We start from the raw sequence: 24,103 nt of genomic DNA, 5'->3' as shown, positions 1-24,103 counted from the left end.
CCATCAATAGATGAATGGATAAAGAAGGTGTGGTATATATATATAATGGATTATTACTCAGCCATAAAAAAAGAATGAAATCTTGCCATTTGAAACAACATGGATGGACCTAGAGGGTATTATGCTAGGTGAAATAATTCACACAGAAATACAAATATACGTGGAACCTAAAAACCAAAACAAATGAACAAATAGACAAAAAAGAAAAAGAAAAAAAATTCTCAAACACAGAAAACAAACTGGTTGGTTGCCAAAGGGAAGGGGGAAGGGAAATGGGTGAAATAGGTGAAGGGGATTAAGGGCAGCAAACTTCCTGTTATGAAATAAATGTTACAGAGATAAAACGTATAGCATAGGGAATATAGTTAGTAATACTGTAATAACTTTGTATGGTAACAAATGGTAACTACACATATGCTGAGCATTTTACAATGTACATAAATGTCAAATCACTATGTTGTATACCTGAAACTAATATAATATTGTACATCAAAAATATTTCATTGGAAATTTATGTTTTAATGAAATGAAAGTTACTCCCTCCCAAGTTAGATCATGTATCCAAGGGTAAATATTTTTTTACCAGAATGAGAAAGATTTTAACACCAACCTATTACTAATTTTTAGGAAAAAAAATTCATCGCTGAGAAACATTGTTCACATAAATAACTAGATGGGATTGGAAAGGGTTTCATAATAGCAATATAACATGACTCTTTAAACTCCTTTTGAGTTATATGCCAAAAATTTCAGTAATAAATTATAAAAAATTATGTTTAATGATGTATAAGCTGACGACTCAATTGGTTCTCTGTTAATTTTGTTGAAAGGAAACAATTAGAAGCCACTGTGCTTGCAGAGAGATTTATTTTCTAATCATTAGTGGCATTTACCTTCTCAACATCAACATCAATATTTAAAATTATCCCTGTATTTGGCACCCTGGAGGATTTACATTTTGGAGTCGCTGTACCATTGTTAGATTCACAGTGCATAAGGGCTGCTTTTGTGACCTAGACAACCTAGTGTAAGAAGGGATGTGATAAAAAGAAAACCAGAATAATTCAAGCAGCTTAGCTTTAGGAACAGCACTTGTGAAAATTGGGAATTTGGAAATTGATTCTCTGAGAACTACATGAGCCCCCCCCACCTCTTTGTAAAATCTTCATGTGCCCCCAGAGATATGTATACCTTTTGCAGAAAGCTGATAATCTAGGATAGTTACTGAAAATTAAGATGTTTAAAACCTAGCCTCAGGGACCTATTCCATAGGTCTCTTATGGGGCCAGCCAGGAATCTTTTTTTTTTTTTTTTTTAATAAACTCACACCAGATGATTCTGATACAGGTTATTCATAGACTGCTTTGCAAAAACAAAAACAAAAGCAAAACAAAAACCACAAACATTTGTGTGGAGAAAGTATATGCTTAAATAATAACACTAGATAACAGTTATTGATTGCTTTGCCCATAGGGCTGCTATATGCTACATGTTTTAATATTTGTTTATTAAATCCTTACAACTCTATAAAGTAGGTACTACTATTACCTATTACATTTTACATTTGAATATACTGAGTTGCTGAGAAGTTAAATCATGTGTGTAAGATATACAATAAAGAGAAATGGGAGGTTATGTGAGAAAACATGAGGTTGGAAGAGAGTCAAGGTATGGATAATCTAGAATTCCAGGTTGAGAAGTCTATGGGAATCTATAGAAGGGTTTTATATAGGAAAATCATATACTTATACTAATCATACTAAATGAAGAAATAGATTCTGCATTTCTAGCAAGTTCTCAGATGATGCTGATACTGCCAGTCTATGGATCACAGTTTAAGTGACATGGGGTCAAAATCATGTGGTTGAATATGGTAGCCACTAGACACTGAAATAATTAAAGTTAAATAAAATTGAAACTTAGTTCTTCAGAAACATCAGCCACATTCCAAGAGCACAATAGCCGAAGCAAAGATATATATATATATATATATAGATATATAGATATATATATATAGATATAGATATAGATATAGATATATATATAATATTTCCTTCATAGCGGAAAGTGATAATGTTGAGTTTAAAGGATATTGAAATATTTCATGGAGAAAACAGTGATATTTCATTTTTAAAAAAATTTTAATGTTTATTTATCTTTGAGAGGGAGAGAGACGGAGAGCAAGTGGGGGAGGGGCAGAGAGAGAGGGAGACACAGAATTCGAGGCAGGGTCCAGGCTCTGAGCTGTCAGCACAGAGCCCAACGTGGGGCTTGAACCCATAAACTGAGAGATTGTGACATGAGCTGAAGTTGGATCCCTTAACTAACTATGCCACCCAGGTGCCCCTAAAAACAGTGATACTTTCATCAAATAGAACATAACAGATCTCAAGCCTGACTGGATATGGGAAAAAGTGGGAAAAATGGAGGAGGTAAGGCTGACTCTTAGATTTTTGAACTGCATAGAAAAATGAGAAACAAAATATCAGGCATAATTTGGGAGATGATAAATTCTATTTTAAATATATTGAGATATAGGTATCTGTGAAATATCCAGATTGAGATATACATTAGAGTTAGTTGTGTATATAGGTATGGAATTTAGGAGAAATTTGGGATTTAAAATATAAAGGTTTGAGGGGCACCTGGATGGCTCAGTCAGTTGAGTGCCTGATTCCTGATTCCAGCTCAGGTCTTGATCTCATTATTCATGAGATCAAGTCCTGAATCAGGCTCCCTGCTGACAGTGCTGAGCCTGTTTGGGATTCTCTCTCCATGTTTCTCTCTATTCCTCCTCTGCTTTCAGTCTTTCTCTATCGAAGTAAATAAAAAAAACTTAAAAAAAAATTTTAAAGTTTGAAAGTAATCATTTCAACAATGGGTGGATCATCCAGACAACTGGGACTTAAACTACACATTAGATCAGATGAACCTAATAGATATTTATAGAACATGCCATCCAAAATCAGTAGAAAACCCATTCTTCTCAAGTGGACATGGAACATTCTCTAGAACAGATGTTATGAGAGCACAAAACAAGCCTTAATAAATTTGATTGAAACCATATTAAGCCTCTTTGGCAACCACCACAATGTCATGAAACTACAGATCAATTATTAATAGAAGACTGGAAAATTCACAAACATGTGGATATGAAACAACATGGTACTGAAATCAAAAGAAAAATTAAAGGGGAGCCTGGCGGGTCAGTCAGTTAAGCATCCAACTTCAGTTCAGGTCATAATCTCGTGATTCATGACTTCGAGCCCAGTGTGGGCTCTGTGCTGACAGCTCAGAGCCTGGAGCCTCTTTCAGAATCTGTGACCTCCTCTTTCTCTGCCCCTCCCCCACTCATATTCTGTCTCTGTCTCCCTCTCAAAAAATAAATAAATGTTAAAAAAAATTAAAAGAGACTGATAGGAAGATGGTGGTGTAGGAGGACCCTGGGCTCACCGCGCGTCCTGCTGATCACTTAGATTCCACCTACACCAGCCTAAATAACCCAGAAAACCGCCAGAGGATTAGCAGAACGGAGTCTCCGGAGCCAAGTGCAGACGAGAGGCCCACGGAAGAGGGTAGGAAGGGCGGCGAGGCGGTGCGCGCTCCACGGACTGGCGGGAGGGAGCCGGGGCGGAGGGGCGGCCTGCCGGCCAAGCAGAGCCCCTGAGTCTGGCTTGCAAAAGCGGAGGGGCTGGACGGAGTGTGTTCGGACAGCAAGCGGGACTTAACATGTGGAATGTTATAAGCTAACAGCTCTGCTCGGAGAGTGAGAGGGCTGGAGGAAAACGGGAGGGAGAGTTGTTGAGCCCCGGACGACAGAGCGCAGCGTGGCGGGGAACAAAGGGGCTTGCCAACGCCATCTCCCTTGCCCATTCCCCAGCCAAAATCCCAAATGGAACCAGTTCCTGCCAGGGAACTTGCTTGCACCATGCAAACACCCAACGCTGTGCTTCTGCGGATCCATCCCTCCGGCGGTGGGTCTGACTCCCTCCCGGTGCTGCAGGGCCCCTCCCAAAGTGGATCACAGAAGGAAAAGCAAGCTGAGCCTGCCCCTACTGCCCCCATGCACCTTGCTGATCCACCCCAGCTAATACGCCAGATCCCCAGCACCACAAGCCTGGCAGTGTGCAAGTAGCCCAGATGGGCCACGCCACCCCACAGGGAATCCTGCCCCTAGGAGAGGGAAAGAGGAGGCACACACCAGTCTGACTGTGGCCCCAGCGATGGGCTGGGGGCAGACAACAGGTCTGACTGGGGCCCTCTGCGTATTCAAGACAGCACAGGGGAAGTGCCCCACAGTTCCGCACCACTCCAGGGACTATCCAAAATGACAAAACGTAAGATTTCCCCTCAAAAAAATGTCCCGGAAATAATGACAGCTAATGAACTGATCAAAAACGATTTAAACAATATAACAGAAAGTGAATTTAGAATAATAGTCATAAAATTAATCGCTGGGCTTGAAAACAGTATACAGGACAGCAGAGAATCTATTGCTACAGAGATCAAGGGACTAAGGAACAGCCAGGAGGAGCTAAAAAATGCTATCAACGAGTTGCAAAATAAAATGGAGATGACCATGGCTCAGTTGAAGAGGCAGAGGAGAGAATAGGTGAACTGGAAGATAAAATTATGGAAAAAGAAGAAGCTGAGAAAAAAGAGATAAAAAAAATCCAGGAGTATGAGGGGAAAATTAGAGAACTAAGTGATGCACTAAAGAGAAATAATCTACGCCTAATTGGTATTCCAGAGGAGGAAGAGAGAGGGAAATGTGCTGAAGGTGTACTTGAAGAAATAATAGCTGAGAACTTCCCTGATCTGGGGAAGGAAAAAGGCATTGGAATCCAAGAGGCACAGAGAACTCCCTTCAGATGTAACTTGAATCGATCTTATGCACAACATACCATAGTGAAACTGGCAAAATACAAGGATAAAGAGAAAATTCTGAAAGCAGCTAGGGATAAACGTGCTCTAACATATAAAGGGAGACTGATAACACTCATGACGGATCTCTCTACTGAAACTTGGCAGGCCAAAAAGGAATGGCAGGAAATCTTCAATGTGATGAACAGAAAAAATATGCAGCCAAGAATCCTCTATCCAGCAAGTCTGTCATTTAGAATAAAAGGAGCGATAAAAGTCTTCCCAAACAAACAAAAACTGAAGGAATTCATCACCACTAAACCAGCCCTACAAGAGATCCTAAGGAGGATCCTGTGAGACAAAGTACCAGAGACATCGCTACAAGCATGAAACCTATGGACGTCACAATGACTCTAAACCCATGTCTTTCTATAATAACACTGAATGTAAATGGACTAAATGCGCCAACCAAAAGACATAGGGTATCAGAATGGATAAAAAAAAAAAAAAAAACAAGACCCATCTATTTGCTGTCTATAAGAGACTCATTTTAGACCTGAGGATACTTTCAGATTGAGAGTGAGGGGATGGAGAAATATTTATCGTGCTACTGGAAGTCAAAAGAAAGCTGGAGTAGCCATATTTATATCAGACAAACTAGACTTTAAATTAAAGGATGTAACAAGAGATGATGAAGCACATTATATAATCATTACAGGGTCTATCCATCAAGAAGAACAATTATAAATGTCTATGCGCCGAATACGGGAGCCCACAAATATATAAAACAATTAATCACAAACATAAGCAACCTTATTGACAAGAATGTGGTAATTGCAGGGGACTTTAATACCCCACTTACAACAATGGATAGATCATCTAGACACATGGTCAATAAAGAAACAAGGGCCCTGAATGATACATTGGATCAGAAGGACTTGACTGATATATTTAGAACTCTGCATCTCAAAGCAACAGAGTATACTTTCTTCTCAAGTACACATGGAACATTCTCCAAGATAGATCACATACTGGGTCACAACACAGCCCTTCATAAGTTTACAAGAATTGAAATGATACCATGCATACTTTCAGACCACAATGCTATGAAGCTGGAAATCAACCACAGGAAAAAGTCTGGAAAACCTCCAAAAGCATGGAGGTTAAAGAATACCCTACCAAAGAATGAGTGGGTCAACCAGGCAATTAGAGAAGAAATTTAAAAATATATGAAAACAAACGAAAATGAAAATACAACAATCCAAACGTTTTGGGATACAGCGAAGGCAGTCCTGAGAGGAAAATACATTGCAATCCAGGCCTATCTCAAGAAACAAGAAAAATCCCAAGTACAAAATCCAACAGCACACCTAAAGGAAATAGAAGCAGAGCAGCAAAGAAACCCCAAACCCAGCAGAAGAAGAGAAATAATAAAGATCAGAGCAGAAATAAACAACATAGAATCTAAAAAAACTGTAGAGCAGATCAACGAAATCAAGAGTTGGTTTTTTGAAAAAATAAACAAAATTGATAAACCTCTAGCAGGACATCTCAAAAAGAAAAGGGAGATGACCCAAACAGATAAAATCATGAATGAAAATGGAATTATGACAACCAATCCTTCAGAAATACAAGCAACTTTCAGGGAATACTGTGAAAAATTATATGCCAACAAACTGGACAACCTGGAAGAAATGGACAAATTCCTAAACACCCACACACTTCCAAAATTCAAACTGGAGGAAATAGAAAGCTTGAACAGTCCAGGACCAGATGGCTTCCCTGGGGAATTCTACCAGACATTTAAAGCAGAGATAATACCTATCCTTCTCAAGCTATTCCAAAAAATAGAAAAGGAAAGAAAACTTCCAGACTCATTCTATGAAGCCAGTATTACTTTGATTCCTAAACCAGACAGAGACCCAGTAAAAAAAGAGAACTACAGGCCAATATCCCTGATGAATATGGATACAAAAATTCTCAATAAGATACTAGCAAATCGAATTCAACGGCATATAAAAAGAATTATTCACCATGATCAAGTGGGATTCATTCCTGGGATGCAGGGCTGGTTCAACATTCGCAAATCAATCAACGTGATACATCACATTAATAAAAGAAAAGATAAGAACCATATGATCCTGTCAATTGATGCAGAAAAAGCATTTGACAAAATTCAGCAACATTTCTCAATAAAAACCTCGAGAAAGTCGGGATAGAAGGAACATACTTAAACATCATAAAAGCCATTTATGAAAAGCCCACAGCTAATATCATCCTCAATGGGGAGAAACTGAGAGCTTTCCCCCTGAGATCAGGAACATGACAGGGATGTCCACTCTCACCGCTGTTGTTTAATATAGTGTTGGAAGTGCTAACATCAGCAATCAGACAACAAAAGGATTTCAAAGCATCAAAATTGGCAAAGATGAAGTCAAGCTTTCACTTTTTGCGGATGACATGATATTATACATGGAAAACCCGATAGACTCCACCAAAAGTCTGCTACAACTGATACATGAATTCAGAAAAGTTGCAGGACACAAAATCAATGTACAGATATCAGTGGCATTCTTATACAGTAATAATGAAGCAACAGAAAGACAAATAACGAAACTGATCCTATTCATAATTGCACCAAGAAGCATAAAATACCTAGGAATAAATCTAACCAAAGATATAAAAGATCTGTATGCTGAAAACTATAGAAAGTTCATGAAGGAAATTGAAGAAGATATAAAGAAATGGAAAAACATCTGTGCTCATGGGTTGGAAGAATAAATATTGTTAAAATGTCAATACTACCCAAAGCTATCTATACATTCAATGCAATCCTAATCAAAATTGCACCAGCGTTCTTCTCAAAGCTAGAACAAGCAATCCTAAAATTCGTATGGAACCACAAAAGGCCCCGAATAGCCAAAGTAATTTTGAAGAAGACCAAAGCAGGAGGCATCACAATCCCAGACTTTAGCCTCTACTACAAAGCTGTCATCATCAAGACAGCATGGTATTGGCACAAAAACAGACACATAGACCAATGGAATAGAATAGAAACCCCAGAACTAGACCCACAAACGTATGGCCAACTCATCTTTGACAAAGCGGGAAAGAACATCCAATGGAAAAAGGACAGTCTCTTTAACAAATGGTGCTGGGAGAACTGGACAGCAACATGCAGAAGGTTGAAACTAGACCACTTTCTCACACCACTCACAAAAATAAACTCAAAATGGATAAAGGACCTGAATGTGAGACAGGAAACCATCAAAACCTTAGAGGAGAAAGCAGGAAAAGACCTCTCTGACCTCAGCCGTAGCAATCTCTTACTCGACACATCCCCAAAGGCAAGGGAATTAAAAGCAAAAGTGAATTACTGGGACCTTATGAAGATAAAAAGCTTCTGCACAGCAAAGGAAACAACCAACAAAACTAAAAGGCAAACAACGGAATGGGAAAAGATATTTGCAAATGACATATCGGACAAAGGGCTAGTATCCAAAATCTATAAAGAGCTCACCAAACTCCACACCCGAAAAACAAATAACCCAGTGAAGAAATGGGCAGAAAACATGAAAAGACACTTCTCCAAAGAAGACATCCGGATGGCCAATAGGCACATGAAAAGATGTTCAACGTCGCTCCTTATCAGGGAAATACAAATCAAAACCACACTCAGATATCACCTCACGCCAGTCAGAGTGTCCAAAATGAACAAATCAGGAGACTATAGATGCTGGAGAGGATGTGGAGAAATGGGAACCCTCTTGCACTGTTGGTGGGAATGCAAATTGGTGCAGCCGCTCTGGAAAGCAGTGTGGAGGTTCCTCAGAAAATTAAAACTAGACCTACCCTATGACCCAGCAATAGCACTGCTAGGAATTTATCCAAGGGATACAGGAGTACTGATGCATAGGGGCACTTGTACCCCAATGTTCATAGCAGCACTGTCAACAATAGCCAAATTATGGAAAGAGCCTAAATGTCCATCAACTGATGAATGGATAAAGAAATTGTGGTTTATATACACAATGGAATACTACGTGGCAATGAGAAAGAATGAAATATGGCCTTTTGTAGCAACGTGGATGGAACTGGAGAGTGTGATGCTAAGTGAAATAAGCCATACAGAGAAAGACAGATACCATATGGTTTCACTCTTATGTGGATCCTAAGAAACTTAACAGAAACCCATGGGGGAAGGGAAGGAAAAAAAAAAAAAGAGGTTAGAGTGGTAGAGAGCCAAAACATAAGAGACTGTTAAAAACTGAGAACTGAGGGTTGATGGGGGGTGGGAGGGAGGGGAGGGTGGGTGATGGGTATTGAGGAGGGCACCTTTTGGGATGAGCACTGGGTGTTGTATGGAAACCAATTTGACAATAAATTTCATATATTAAAAAAAAAAAACCTGAGAACAAACTGAGGGTTTATGGGGGGTGGGAGGGAGGGGAAGGTAGGTGATGGGTATTGAAGAGGGCATCTTTTGGGATGAGCACTGGGTGTTGTATGCAAACAAATTTGACAATAAATTTCATGTATTAAAAAAAATTAAAAGAAAAAGGAAAAATATCTGAGGCAAATGAAAGTAGAAATACAACATATCAACATGTACATGATACAGCAAAATCAGTCCAAGGAGAGAAGTTCAAAGTGATAAAAGTCTAACATTAAGAAAAAAAATAGGGGTGCCTGGGGGGCTCAGTCAGTTAAGCGTCCAATTTTGGCTCAGGTCATGATCTCACGGTTCACGTGTTCAACACCCACGTTAGGCTCTGTGCTGACAGCTTGGAGCTTGGAGCCTGCTTTGGATTCTGTGTCTCCCACCTCTCTGCCCCTCCCCTGCTCGCACTCTCTCTCGATCTCTCTCAAAAACAAACATTAAAAAAATTTTTTTAAAAGAAAAAAGAAATAGTAAAAATTAACAACCTAACTATACACCTCAAGGAACTAGGGAAAGGACAAATAGATTAAAGACTTGAATGTAAGACCTGAGCACAAAATTCCCTAGGAGAAATGTAGAGAATAAGCTCCTTGATATAGGCCTTGGCAATGATTTTTGGCTTTAACACCAAAGGCAAAAATAAATGGTGAGACTACATCAAACTAAAAGGCTTCTGCAGGGCAAAGGAAACCATTAACAAAATGAAAAGACGTGGGCAAAAATATTTGCAAGTCACATATCTGACAAGAGGTTAACATCCAAATTACATAAAGAACTCATACAACTTATAGCAAAAAATCAAACATTCTGATTAAGAAATGGGCAGAGGAACTGGATAGATATTTTCCAAAGAAGACATACAAATATCCAACAAGTGGGTAAAAAAAGGTGCTCAACATCACTAATCATCAGGAAATGCAAACCAAAATCATAAATGAGATAGTTACATCACCTTATCCCTGTTAGAATTGCAATTATCAAAAAGACAAGAGATACGTGTTGGCAAAGTGTGAAGAATAGGAACTCTGGCGCACTACTGGTAGGTACGTAAATTGATATGCCCACTATGAAAAACAGTATGGAATGTTAAAAATTAAAAATAGAACTACTGTGTGATTCAAAGATTCCATTCCTGAGTGTATATCTGAAGGAAATCAAATCGTCATCTCTAAAAGATACCTGCATCCCTCATATTTATTGCAGCATTAATAACAATAGCTAAGACATGAAAATAATGTTAAATATCCATTGAGAAGTGAATGTGTAAAGAAAATGGGAATATGTACACAATAGAAGGTTATTCAGCCATAAAAATGAAAGAAATCCTGCCTTTGGCAACAACATGGATGGACCTTGAGGGGCCTTATGCTAAGTGAAATAAGTCTGACAGACGAAGACAAGGACTTTATTATCTTACTTCTATGAGGTATCTAAGAAAAAAACAAACAAACAAACAAACAAAAACAATCTCAGACACAGAGAACAGATTGCTGGCTGCTGGAGTTGAGGGTTAGGAGGTGGGTGAAAAGGGTAAATGTGACCAAAAGGTACAAATTTCCAGTTTTAAGATAAGTCTTGGGGAGGTAAGGTACAGCATGGTGATTATAGTTAGTAATACTATATCATAGGGGCACCTGGGTGGCTCAGTCGGTTAAGCGTCTGACTCTTGGTTTCAGCTCAGGTCATGATCTCACAGTTTCTGGGTCTGAGCCCCACATTTGGGTCTGTGCTGACCGCTCGGAACATACATCAAATCACTATAGTCTATATCTTTAATTAATATAATGTTATCTGTTAGTTAAATCCCAATAAAACTGGGAAAAAAAGAATCCAATACAAAAATTCTTTGGACCTTATTTTGGTGGAGGTTATGAAATAAATCCACTGAACTTTTATGTTTAAGGTAAAATTCACACAACACCATTTTATAATTCAGGGGTATATAGTACATTCACAAGGTGTGATCACCACTCTCTAAAACCTTTCATCACCTGAAAACATCTTTTCCCCATTAATTAATCATTCACAATTTCCCCTCTCTCCAGCCTCTGATGACCACTTTCTACTTTCTGAATCTGTAGATGCACCTATTTTGGATAGTTCATATAAATGGAATCCTACAATATGTAAACTTCTGACCGTGGCTTCTTTCATTTAGCATAATGTGTTCAAGGTTCATCCAAGTCATAGCATGTATCATGACTTCACTCCTCTTTCAGGATGAATCATATTTCATTGTATGTATATACCACAATTTACTTTGAATGAAAGTTCTCAGGATACATGAACACCCCCCACCAAAGACAATGCATGTAGTCCCTTAAAGACAATGTGTGGAATATCAAGGGCTCACCGGTCACAGATCACAACTTCCAAATATGACTGTGACATTGGTTAAGGCCCTATGGTGCGAGGATAATAGTAAAAGAAGAGACCAGGGACAGAATGCTGGAAAACACCAATATTTAACGAGTGGGTAGAGGAAGAGAAGCCTAGATAGATGTCGGAAGAATCGATTAGAGAGATACAATGAAAGAGCCCAAACAAGACTTCAAAAAAGTGACATGAGACATGTTGTCATATGTAGAATAAGAAAAAAAGAACACAACGTTTCCCATCAAATTTAGCAAAAGAGAGCATTAAAATGATTAAACAGAGGTCATAAAGACAGAGGCTAGATGGCCATCATTTGAGAAAAAATAGACAAGGAAGAGTATGTAGGAAATGCAAACAACTCATTCTAGAGACTTAACCGTGAAGGACAAAGAGGCTTGCTGCTAGTGCAGGGCTGAAGACATAAGAGTAGTTTTGAAGATGTGAGGATACAGAGTATTTTTATACTCTGAAAGAAATAAAAGGATGATAGATTATTGACGGGAGCTGATAAAAAACTCAAGAAAATAGAAAGGTAGGAATTCCAAGGCTCAAAGGAAGTTAGCTATATAATTATTGAATTAATATAGGATCCGGGCAAGATTTGGGTTAAAGGAAAAGATGTCTAGGGCTAAAATTCTGCCTAATAGGTAAGTGCCAGCTGGTCAATAGATGACAGTGAGAAAGAGGAATAGAAGGTGATGTTCCTGGATTACATAATCCTGAAATGATTGGGAATTTCTACAAGAGTGTTCAAAGGAGCATGCTGAGAAAGTGAGGAACTACGATAATGATAAGCCAGACCTATAAGAAACAACTAAATTAGAAAGCATACTTTGAGTCAGCCATTTAACAAGTCTTTTGAGTGCTTACTCTTTACTGGGAAACACACTAAAAACTTAAGTTGTAATTAAGGATCTTTCAGTTGTTCTCAACCAATGATAGTACTTAAGGGAAGGGTGTCCATAAAAATAACTGAAGAATTTACAGAAGGCCTAGAAGCATATAGATGTCCTTTCTGGGGAATTAAAAACATTTTTTAAGTTTTTATTTATTTATTTTCAAAGGGGGGGGGTGCACAGAGAGAGAAAGGAAGACAGAGAATCCCAAGCAGGATCCACACTGCCAGTGCAGAGCCCAATGCTGGGCTTGAACTCACAAACTGTTAGATCATGACATGAGCAAAATCAAGAGTCAGATGTTTAAATTAGTGAGCCACCCAGGGCATACCTAAAAAAATTTTTTTTTGAATCAGCTTTTATTGTTTTCATTTTAATGGTACCAGATTTCTTTGTTAGAGTGATTACTAGTAATTAGCTATGAGATGCTGGAAAAAAGCACAATCTGTCTTATACACAGAAAGAGAAGCAATATCATAAAATACCTACAAAGAAATAAAAATCTCTAATAAAAATATATAAAATGCTATGGAAAGAGAGAATCAGAGTGTTCACTATGTCTAAATGTAGACAAGGGAAAGTTACAAGTAGGAGGAGCCTTCTATGTTGAGTCTCATCCAATGTATTTTCTAGGTTTAGAAAGGAGCAGCAGCTGGTGGAAGCCACTGTGAGAATCATGAGGTCAGAACACTAGCCTGATGTCATATTTTGAGGGCATTACAAGGATGTTATTTGTACTTATCCCTACAAGAGACTCTGGGGTTGAGGGTGGAGATTGGAGATGTTAAACAAAGAAGCAAATGAAATAATGAAGTTTATCTTTGAAAATGTTCACTTTGCCACAGTGTAAAGAACTGGTTATCGAGGGGACACTGGAGGGAAGAACATCTTGTAAAAAGATTGTTGAAATTATTACACTAGGGATGTAATAAGCAACTGGGTGGTTCTGTCGGTTAAGCTTCCGACTTCGGCTCAGGTCATGATGTCACAGTTTGTGAGTTTGAGCCCTGCATTGGGCTCTCTGCTGTCAGCACAGAGTGTGCTTCAGATCCTCTGTCCCCCTCTTTCTCTGCCCTCCCCCCCCCTTTGCCTCTCCCCGCTCTGCCTCTCTACTTGCCCCGCCCCTGCTCTTGCTCTCCCGCCCCCCAAAATAAATAAACATTAAAAAAAAGAAATTATGACACTAGAGCTGATAAAATAGAGCAGACACTATGGAAATGGGGGTAGAGGACAAGGATTTGGGGAAGACTTGAGAAATATAGTGAAGATGTTTTGAGTAGCAGAAAGAGTGGAGAAGGGCTCCATGTTCCTTAACACAAACAACTGAACAGACAGATGGTGCTGACACTGACCGAGGTAAGAGAGTCTGAAGAAATAAATTCCTAGGGTGAGCTCAGTTGGTTAAGCGTCTGACTTCGGCTCAGGTCATGATTTCACGGTCGTGAGTTCGAGCCCCACGTTGGGCTCTGTGCTGACAGCTCAGAGCCTGGAGCCTGCTTCCGATTCTGTGTCTCCCTCTCTCTCTGACCCTCCCCCGTTCATGCTCTGTCTCTCTCTGTCTCAAAAATAAATAAACATTAAAAGAAATTTAAAAAAAAAGAAATAAATTCCTCAAGGCCAGGGTAACGTGTTAAATCAAACCACATAAAGTAAAATAATGCTAACATTAGACATTTTATATATACATATTTTTTGTCACATACGTAGACAATTGATTATTCCACAGATGAGTTAAGGCCATATGTCTGACTTGCTGACAATTCACGCTGCTGTCTTTTAGCTTTCAGAGAAGTTAAGCTGCAAATGATGTGAGCCATTCTCTAGCTCACTTTGCACATAACATAAATCAGAAGGTGCACAGTCTGTCAGGAGAGTTCTGGGAAATATGGATATAAAGGAACTCCTCCTCCTGCCTTCTTCCCCATCTCCCTTTGTCTGCCTAAGGCATGAAGATTGATCAGACGTTTACAGCAGCAACTGCCAATGTCTTATTCATCGCGGTGTGAGGGTGATTGCCGTGCCCCTCCAACAAAAGCAAAATGGCAGCATTTAAATGAACTGACACATCAGATCTCCTCAGCTGTTCTTTCAAAGTAATACATTAATCAGGGGATAAACAAGGTATTGTCCCCCTGACAAAATTTTAGAAGGACTGCAGCAGAGAAATCTCCTGAAATTACTCCTATTGAATTTAAACCGGGGCCTGACATTTTCCAAAAAGGACAGTATGTCTCAGAAATTTTTAGCTGTTGCTTTTTTCATCTTTCTAAAGAAGAAATTGATTAGTAATCTGACTCTGCAGAATATGGTGAGTCTCATCCAAGGTGTTTACCATTTATACATTAAATTACTACCCAATATGAGCATGGTGGAAAAGAAAGAAATATTAAAAAGCCTCAGTTCATTCTTCCCTCGAAAAGAACAAAAATTTGTACCAAATAAACAAAAGTACAATGTTTGCTTCAGAACAACCAACAATACTTTCAGATAAGCTCATGACATAGTTCAACACATGAAAATGGTTGTTTTTGAGTGTGTGGGAGTTTTCATGCACTATGATGAATATAAATCTACAATTACAAATTACACAAAATACAAAGATATACTCTAAGGATATGTATAGATTACATACAAATAAATCAACATTTGCTTCAATAAGACATCCCCCCATTTTTTTTTACTTTTACTTAACCTCTTCTTTACTTAATAAAAAAGTTTTCATTTATTTACTTGGTACATATCAAAGTGTTATCAGAAGACTTTCCTATTAGATACAACTTGGTGATAACATAAAATAGCAACTTATTAATGACCTTCAATATAGAGGGGTCAAAATCCCATTGTTTGTTATCAACTGCATAAAGAAGAACAGAGTAGATGCTAAATGTTCCCATCACAAAAAAGAAGGTAATTATTTGATGTGATGGAGGCATTAGCTAACTGCTATAGCAGTAATTGTTTTGCAATATGTAAATGCATCAAATAAACATGTTCTATACCTTAAACTTATACAGTGTTATATGTCAGTTATATCTCAATAGAGCTGAGGAAGAAAATAGAACAAAAAGTGTATGAAAACCTTGTGCAGTAGAAATGTGATTGACTTTATTTCACAGCAGATAATTTTTTTTAAGACAGTTACGGTAATTTCATCACCCTTGCCAGTAATTGCTTCAGGCCCAGTTTTTTAAATGATGCATGAAACCTGCTAAGGGGTGTAGAGACATGTGTCTTGTTCTTTTAAAAAATATATGGAATGGTTCGTGAATTTGCGTGCGTCATCCTTGCATAGGAGTCATGCTAATCTCTGTATTATTCTGAAAAGCAATATATGACAAGACAATCTCTCGTCCGTATCTTCTCTGATATATGAAAAGATGCCATCTTCCTACCAGCTTAATGATGAAGACGCCATTTCTTTTGTTTATTTTGAGAGAGAAAGAGAAAGAGAGCACAGCGGGGAAGGGGCAAAGAGGAGGGACAGAATCCCAAGCAGGCTCCATGCAATCAGTGCAGAGCCTGCCGCGAGGCTTGAACTCACAAACTGTGAGATCGTGACCTGAGCCGCAATCGAGGGTCAGATGCTTAACTGACTGCACCACCTACGTGCCTCAAATGATGAAGACACCATTAAGGAAAATAAGAGAAAAAAAGGGAGAAAAAAATGTGAGTCTCTGATATCATCCTTGAATAGCTGAATCAACCAACACTAGAGTCTATTCTAACTCTTACTATGATGTGAAATAATGACTCTCCTTACTGTTTAAGCTTATTGTCGTCAAAGTTTGCTATTTCTTGTAGCCGAAAACACACTAACCAATATATGGAGGGGTATGAGGAAGTATTAAACAATCTAGAGAAGAGATGCAAAACGAGAACACCAAGCTGTTCAAGAGGATGGCTTTAGTGCACAATTTTGTTGTCTGTAGAAGTCACAAGGAGATGAATTTCAGCTTAATATAAAACTTGTCACAGCTGTCTAAAAAGGCACATTTGCCCTAATACGTAGTAAATTCTCTCTCACCAGAGTTTGGCCAATCACTTCTTAGTTATGCTCCAAATTAGAGAAATTAGACTATATACCTCATAGTCATCCCAACACTGGGATTTTTCTTTGTTACTGTGAAGGTTGAAAGAAACATTACTCAAGTCGGGGGGGGGGGGGGAAGTCTAGACCTAAAGCTTAACTATAAAACAATCTTCCTTTTGTTGTCTACTTTAGGGAAACTGCCCTTATATTTTCAGTTCTCTAATCTATGTATTTGTTGAATCTTTGCTAAGTTTCTAGACTGTGTTAGTAATTGTGAGACTAAAAATGCTGCTTAATTACTACATTAAAGATTTTAATTTGTAACTGGGATATATTTCCATTCAGTGAAAAATAAACTCAGACATATAAATTGAGTGTCAAAATTTGTGATAGAACTAATAAAGGGTTTGGTTAAAACAGCAAGCAGGAAAATCAATATGAGCTAAAATAGTTGACCTTGAGCTTGACTTTAGGAGTGGGTGAAAACTTACCAAGTGCTGATCTTGACAACATATGCATAAATGTTATATAATAGTGTCGTTAACAATAGAGTCAAATGGATATAATGTCACTTTGAGTCAGTACTAATTATGCAATTGTCAATCCTAGGTCTCACTATATGGAAGTATTAAATAAAATGTCAGAACTACGCCAGAGTTAAAATCAAGATACAAATTTAATTTTGTCTTTGTCATTTTGGGGAAAAGTCTACTTTTAATAGCAGGTATAGAACTCATAAACTAGAAACCGTTACACTTACTTCAAAAGAAACTTTTTTTTTTTTCCCGTTGATACCATTTGGGAGAAATAACATTTCCAGCAATGTTCTTCTTCCTCACCTTCTCTCCCACATTATTTATGGTTTACAAAGAAGATCTTGATTGTTTACTGTGACTATTTCGTAATGTGACATTTCTGTATTTGACCTGACCTTTGCACAGGACATAAAGAAGCTGAATACTGCAAAAGCTCTTACAAACAACAGTGTGTTTTTGGATTGTTGGAGAGTGTAACAAAATTAACCAGGAGAGTACAGTAGAGACATTCAATAAATTAAACCAGTAATGAGAGAACTACATGGAAACTCCAGCAGGAGTTGTTTATCTACCTTCAAATCTAATAAATTACATTAATTAAAAAGAGAGAGATCCTGGTTTTTACTGAAGTAAGTTCTCTGATTTCCCTGCTGTCAGGTACATTAGTCCACTTACCATGTGTGGAGTTTTTAAGAAGGAATAAATGGAGAAAGCACAGCACAAAAAGGCAGAAAGAAAAAAGGTAGGGCCAATCATAATCCCGCGGGGTTACTAACGATTCTATAAATCATCTGATCCAACGTGACCTCTTGCTGTTACCAGCAGAAACACTGCTCTCATTTGCATTTTTAAAAAAAATTTTCTGTTTTACAAGTGGTGGAAGAAAGATGAGTTCGGCTAAGAGTTCATTATCTCTCCCACACCCCTCCCGCCACACATGGGTTTCGGTGAAAGAAAGCATTTGCAAAATATGTTCTTACACTGTGCTCCCTTTGCCTTGCGTGTGGCCGAATTAATTTCAAACCATTCCATTTTTAACATAAAATCACATCTCAAGAGAATGGACCTACTTCCAGGAAATCAAAAAGTCTGTTCCTCAAGTGCATACTTCTGCCAACTGACCTGTTCCAAGTTCACCATTTCAAGCATAGGGCAAAAAATGTACAATGATCATGTGTTTTCTTTGAACCGCAGGTATGAGTAGTTTCTTTAGAATAAGGAAATACAAAGCTGTCTACTCTCCTTTCTGTGAGGGTTTCACTGAGCAAGGATTTGTGGTTTGATAACTTTGGTTCGCCATTTCAACTTCAAAGAAAAATCACAAACCCACCAAAAGTTTCCCCTGCAATTTACACATCTTTCTGAAAGATTATGCTATGATGTTTCAGCGATGTTTCTTGCATGAAAATGTGCCCTGCTGGATATAAGGTAATAAATTTCCAATTTCTTATTTTATTTTTTTTTTAAAATTTTTTTTTTCAACGTTTATTTATTTTTGGGACAGAGAGAGACAGAGCATGAACGGAGGAGGGGCAGAGAGAGAGGGAGTCACAGAGTCGGAAACAGGCTCCAGGCTCTGAGCCATCAGCCCAGAGCCCGACGCGGGGCTCGAACTCACGGACCGCGAGATCGTGACCTGGCTGAAGTCGGACGCTTAACCGACTGCGCCACCCAGGCGCCCCTCCAATTTCTTATTTTAAAAGCAATGTTTTCATGAAGTATTTAAGCATAAGTAGAATTAACATACTTTACACCTGAAGGTGAAATGCAGACAAATAGCTTTTAAGGAGGGAAAAATACTGTCGAATTATTTGGATAGTTTCTCATTAAAACTTAAATATTGGCAACACAGGTTTTTCTAGTTTGTCTATTTTTTGGTATTAGAGAGATATGGTTGTAAGTCTTTATCAGGTTTTTCTTTTTCAGATGTTTTCTCAGAACACATTCCCCTTCAGCAAACTCAGGTCTAACCACCTGAGTCTTAAAGAAAACACACCTGGGCCCAAAGCTGCTTGCAGGTACTGGTTTATTCTTACTTTTTCCTTCTCAATCCCTTTATTTAAAAAGATGTCTAACTCACAGCCCTCCGTTGTTTTCATTTTTATTTCCTTCTCAACCTAGTACAACCTGGTTTCTTTCTCCACCTTTTAATGAAATGGCTTTACTAAGGATACTAAAAACTTCCATTTTGCCAAAACCAATGGATATTTTTGTTTTTACTTTAATCTCTCTCCAACCCTTAAACTGATTGACGCACAGTCTTAGAAAACTTCCTAATGTCACATACAACTTTCTTTCCTGGTTCTCATGAAAACCTTTTAACTTATTCACTCATTTACTCAACAAATTCTGTTGAATGAGACTGAAGGTCAAGTTCTCTTTCCTGGCTCCTCAGCTATCTCTACTCCTTAAATGTTGAAGTCCTCAATCTATTTGCTTTCCCCAGGAAACACATTTACCTAGATCGGTTCAGCCAAAACCACTGGTAATGATTCTAAAACTCAATTCTCCAGCAAGACCTCACTCTTACTATTCCCAGTTTCAGGACCCTCTTTATGTTGATGTTCAAGATACCATGTACTAACTAAGAATTGTTGTAAAAATAAAATGTTTAAGATATTTCTTCTACTTTATCCCTTTATATTTTTCTAATTATCTTACAAAAACAAATTCAAAAGTGTGAGATTACAAAATAAAAAGTCAATGTCCTCCTAGTGTAAAAAGAAAAGGCAGTATCACAAGAAGAGTGGGGAATATTAAGACAGAAATTATAAAAATTTAGGAAAATTTTCTCGCACCATGCACGAAATATGTAACTTTTGAGAATTTGCATTTTTTTAATCTTGCAAAATAGTGGGCAACCATCCCTATGAGCTTACACAGATCTACACAATGTTTCCAAATATCATACTGCACAGTTGCATAGTAGCCCAACACATAATGTCTTAGCCATCTCTCTAGTACTAAAAGCTCAGATGGTTTTACAGGTTTCTATTACTGCACTTAATATTCTTGTATGCATAATTTTGCAGTATTCATGTAAAGGAAATTCTAAGATAAATTTCTTTTTATTCTGGCTTTTTGAGATCTAATTGACAAATAAAATCTGTATATACTGTATGTCTTGTACATTTTGTACAAGGTACAACTTGATTTTTTGATATCCTCATACATTATAAAATGATTACCACAAACAAGTTAACTAAAACATCCATCACTTCTCATACTTTTTTGTTGTGTTAGAACACTTAAGATCTACTCCCTTAGCAAATTCTAAGTATAATTTAGAGCATTACCAGTTATGCCGCCAAGCTGTAACATTGGATTTTCAGAAATCATTCCATCTTATTACTAAAAAGTATACACTTTAATCACTATTTTGCCATTTCTTCCACTCCCGAACTCTTGCAACCATCATTCATTCTACTTTCTGGTTCTGTAAGTTTGACTTTTTTTCAGATTCTACATATAAGTGGAATCATCTGGTATTTGTCTTTTGGTGTCCGGCTTATTTCACTTAGAGTAACAGCTTCGAAGGTTATCCATGCTATTACAAAGAGCAGGATTTCCCCTTTTCATGGCTTAATAGTATCTCAATATAATGTATGCATTATAATATATAATGAGATATATACCTCACATTTTCTTTCTCCATTCACTTGTCGACCCTTAGGTTGTTTCTATATATTAGCTGGTATAAATAATGTTGCAATACACAGGAGAGTGCAACTATTTCTTCAAGGCCATGATTTCATTTCCTTTGGAAATATACTCAGAAGTAGGAGTGGTGGTAGGAGAATTACCAAAAATGGTAATTCTATTTTTGATTTCTTGAGGAACTTCTATACTGGTTTTCATAATGTTTGTACCAATTTATATTCCCACCAACAGTGCACAAGTGTTCCTTCTCTCCATAGTCTCACCAATACTTTCATTTTTTTGTCTGTCTTTTTGAGACTAGACATCCTAACAGGTGCGAGGGGATATCTCTTTGTAATTTTGATTTGGATTTCCCCGATGATTAGTGATGTTGACTTTTTCATATACTTGTTGGCCATTGGTATATATTCTCAGGGAAAGCTTCTATTCAAGTCCCTTGTCCATTTTTCAATCAGGTTTTTATTTGTTTCGTTTGGGGTTTTGGCTCTTGAAGTTGTAGAAGTTCTTTATATATTTTGGATATGAACCCCACATAGTTTGTAAATATTTTCTCTCATTTGGTAGGTCTCCTTTTCGTTTTGTTGACTGTTTCCTTTGTTGCACAAAAACTTTTTAGTTTGATATAGTCCCACTTGTTTATTTTTGCTTATGTTGCCTGTTCTTTTGGTGTCAGAACAAAAATACTATTACCAAGACCTCTGTCAAGGAGCTTTTTCCCTCTTTTCTTCTAGGAATTTTACAATATCAAGTCTTACATATAAGTCTCTAATCCATGTTGACTTATTTTTTGTATATGGTGTAAAAATAAGGATTCAATGTCATTCTTTTACATGAGGCTATCCAGTTTCCCAACACCGTTTATTAAAGAGACTATCCTTTCTCCATTGTGTATTCCTGGCACCCTTGTTAGAGATTAGTTGACTGTGTATGTGTGGGATTATTTCTGGGCTCTCAATTCTGTTCCATTGGTCTATGTGTTTGTTTTTATTTTTTAAATTTTTTTTAACGTTTTTATTTATTTTTGAGACAGAGAGAGACAGAGCATGAACGGGGGAGGGGCAGAGAGAGAGGAAGACACAGAATCCGAAGCAGGCTCCAGGCTCTGAGCCATCAGCCCAGAGCCCGACGCGGGGCTCAAACTCACGGACCATGAGATCGTGACCTGAGCCGAAGTCGGACACTTAACCGACTGAGCCACCCAGGCGCCCCTGGTCTATGTGTTTGTTTTTAATGCCAGTACCATACCGCTTTGATTACTGTAACTCTGCAATATGGTGAATTTATTGGTTCAAAGAATATGGATATCTATTGTTAATTCCAAAAGGATTGTATTAATTAACCTCCCACTAAAATCACCTGGAACTTCTGTTTCTCAACACTCTTGCAAATATTTAGTAATTTTTTTTAACTTTTGCTAATCTGATAGGTGAAAAATGGTGCCTCATTTTGATTTGCATTTCTTTAATATTAAAAAAGGTTGAGTGACATAATTTATTTACTATTAATTCCATATTTTGTTATTCTGGAGTCTAATTATATGTTATTTAATTTCCCTTGGTTATTTTAAATATTTTTTATACATTTACACTCAAAATCAAATCATGAATTCTATAGATACAAGGAATGGTGTATTGAATACCAATCCTAAAATAGTACTTGAACAAACTAATTATAGTTTATTGAAAGTAATTACTATTCTGTACAGATTTTTTAATAAAGGTAGTTGGAAAATGTATTGGTACAATATTAATTTGGCCAGAAAATATAAAAATCCTTTCCAACTGTGAGATATCATGACATATAAAGAATATTCTGATTGCATGAATTTGGGGCAAAACTAATATTTAAGGTTGGACTTGAAAAGGTAACAGCACATTTTCATGGCTGTTGAAAAAAAGCACATGTCTTTGCACATGTCTTTGCAGCAGATTTTGTCACAAGAGTGTTGAGTTGAATGGACTGTGTGCAGAGTTAGCAAACATGGGAAAGATCAGCCCATTGCGGCCTAGAGGAACAGAGAAGAATTATGAGCAAGGGGCCAGAAAACAGAAGATAGAAGCTGGCTAATGCACAAAACGTAAATATAATACAATTTCATAAGTGATGAACCCTTTTGAAATGCATTGTTCTACAAGGGTCCTTTAAAAAATAAGTACCACTTATTATTTAATAACAGAAATCTCAGGATAGCCACAAAAACATATTAACTTTAACATTTTCCTGATCTTTTCAATAACTTCCTATATAAATCATTTTACATCATTTACCATAAAGACAAACTGAAACAAAATGCAGACTTTGAATTTCTTTTAATTTATTGTGCATAGGGTTCATGCTCTATACTACTTTCTAGATATTTTCCTATGTATATTAGGAATGCTCTAAGAGGAAATCAGATTATTAGAGATTTTGTGGAAATTGCCATCCCCGTATCGTTTCTTGGGAGATTAGATCGATGCCTTTAAAGGAAGCTGCAGAAATCTGAACCAGGATTTAGATTCAGATCTCTGACCCTCAACATTTAAATGTATCTATAAGGAATTAGACCATAAAATGGTACATCTTACCATTTTCTTTCTATTCTGACTTTCACCAACCAAAGGCTTTATCATCATATATAGTAACTTAAGGTTCTTATTGTGATAATCTGTTGGCCTTTTTCTTTTTGTACAAATAAGAAAAGTGATGATGAATTATATTCTTGAAACTGTACAAATAAATGTTTCAGGACTGAAATAAAACTGAACAGATAAAACTGTGTCTCTCAACTATAGTAAGTCATAGATGTTTTTAGGCAATTCATGTTCTTCCTATTGCCCTTGAAACCAGGGTGTGTAAAATGTATATAAAACCTGGGAAAGTGTTTATTCACTTCCTTCATTCTAAGAGAAAACTCCTTTCAGCTGTGACCCTGATAGGAATGTATTTCTGTGCAGGGGAGCCAGGGGTTGGTAAATTACAGAAAGCACATAATGATTTAGAAAATGTACAGGAACTGTGTGTTCAGGGAATCAGGTTAAAGATAGCCACCTACTTTGCTAAAGCTATACCTATCCACTGTGCTGGAAACCACATGTCAGTAAAATTTCAATCTCTCACAGTTTTCAATTTAATGATGGGTTGAAGAAAGAAGAAATTTGCTTAATTTTTCTCACCCACTGTTTCAGTTTCCTTTAGGATAGAAGGAACAACTTGATATGCTGGGAAGAAAGTTAATCAGTACATTAGCAACACAGCAGAGACATACAGGTAAAGCATGAACCCTTGCTTCTGTCCTCTGCAAGTTCCCAAATGTTGAGAT

The 24,103-nt window shown here is 37.4% G+C and overlaps 1 non-coding gene across 1 annotated transcript; it reads right to left on the bottom strand.

Moving 5' to 3' along the window:
- Positions 1-15,821: 15,821 nt before the first annotated feature.
- On the bottom strand, positions 15,822-15,928 carry LOC124502784 (U6 spliceosomal RNA). The gene has a single exon (XR_006960036.1). It is a non-coding gene; the product is annotated as a U6 spliceosomal RNA (small nuclear RNA).
- Positions 15,929-24,103: the final 8,175 nt, after the last annotated feature.

The sequence above is a fragment of the Lynx rufus genome, unplaced genomic scaffold (genome assembly GCF_022079265.1).
Source record: "Lynx rufus isolate CCGP_SWC_20201006 ecotype Redwood Valley unplaced genomic scaffold, mLynRuf1.p SCAF_7, whole genome shotgun sequence".
In the NCBI taxonomy this organism is placed as follows: domain Eukaryota; kingdom Metazoa; phylum Chordata; class Mammalia; order Carnivora; family Felidae; genus Lynx; species Lynx rufus.
This window is presented reverse-complemented; position numbering and strand designations above follow the sequence as displayed.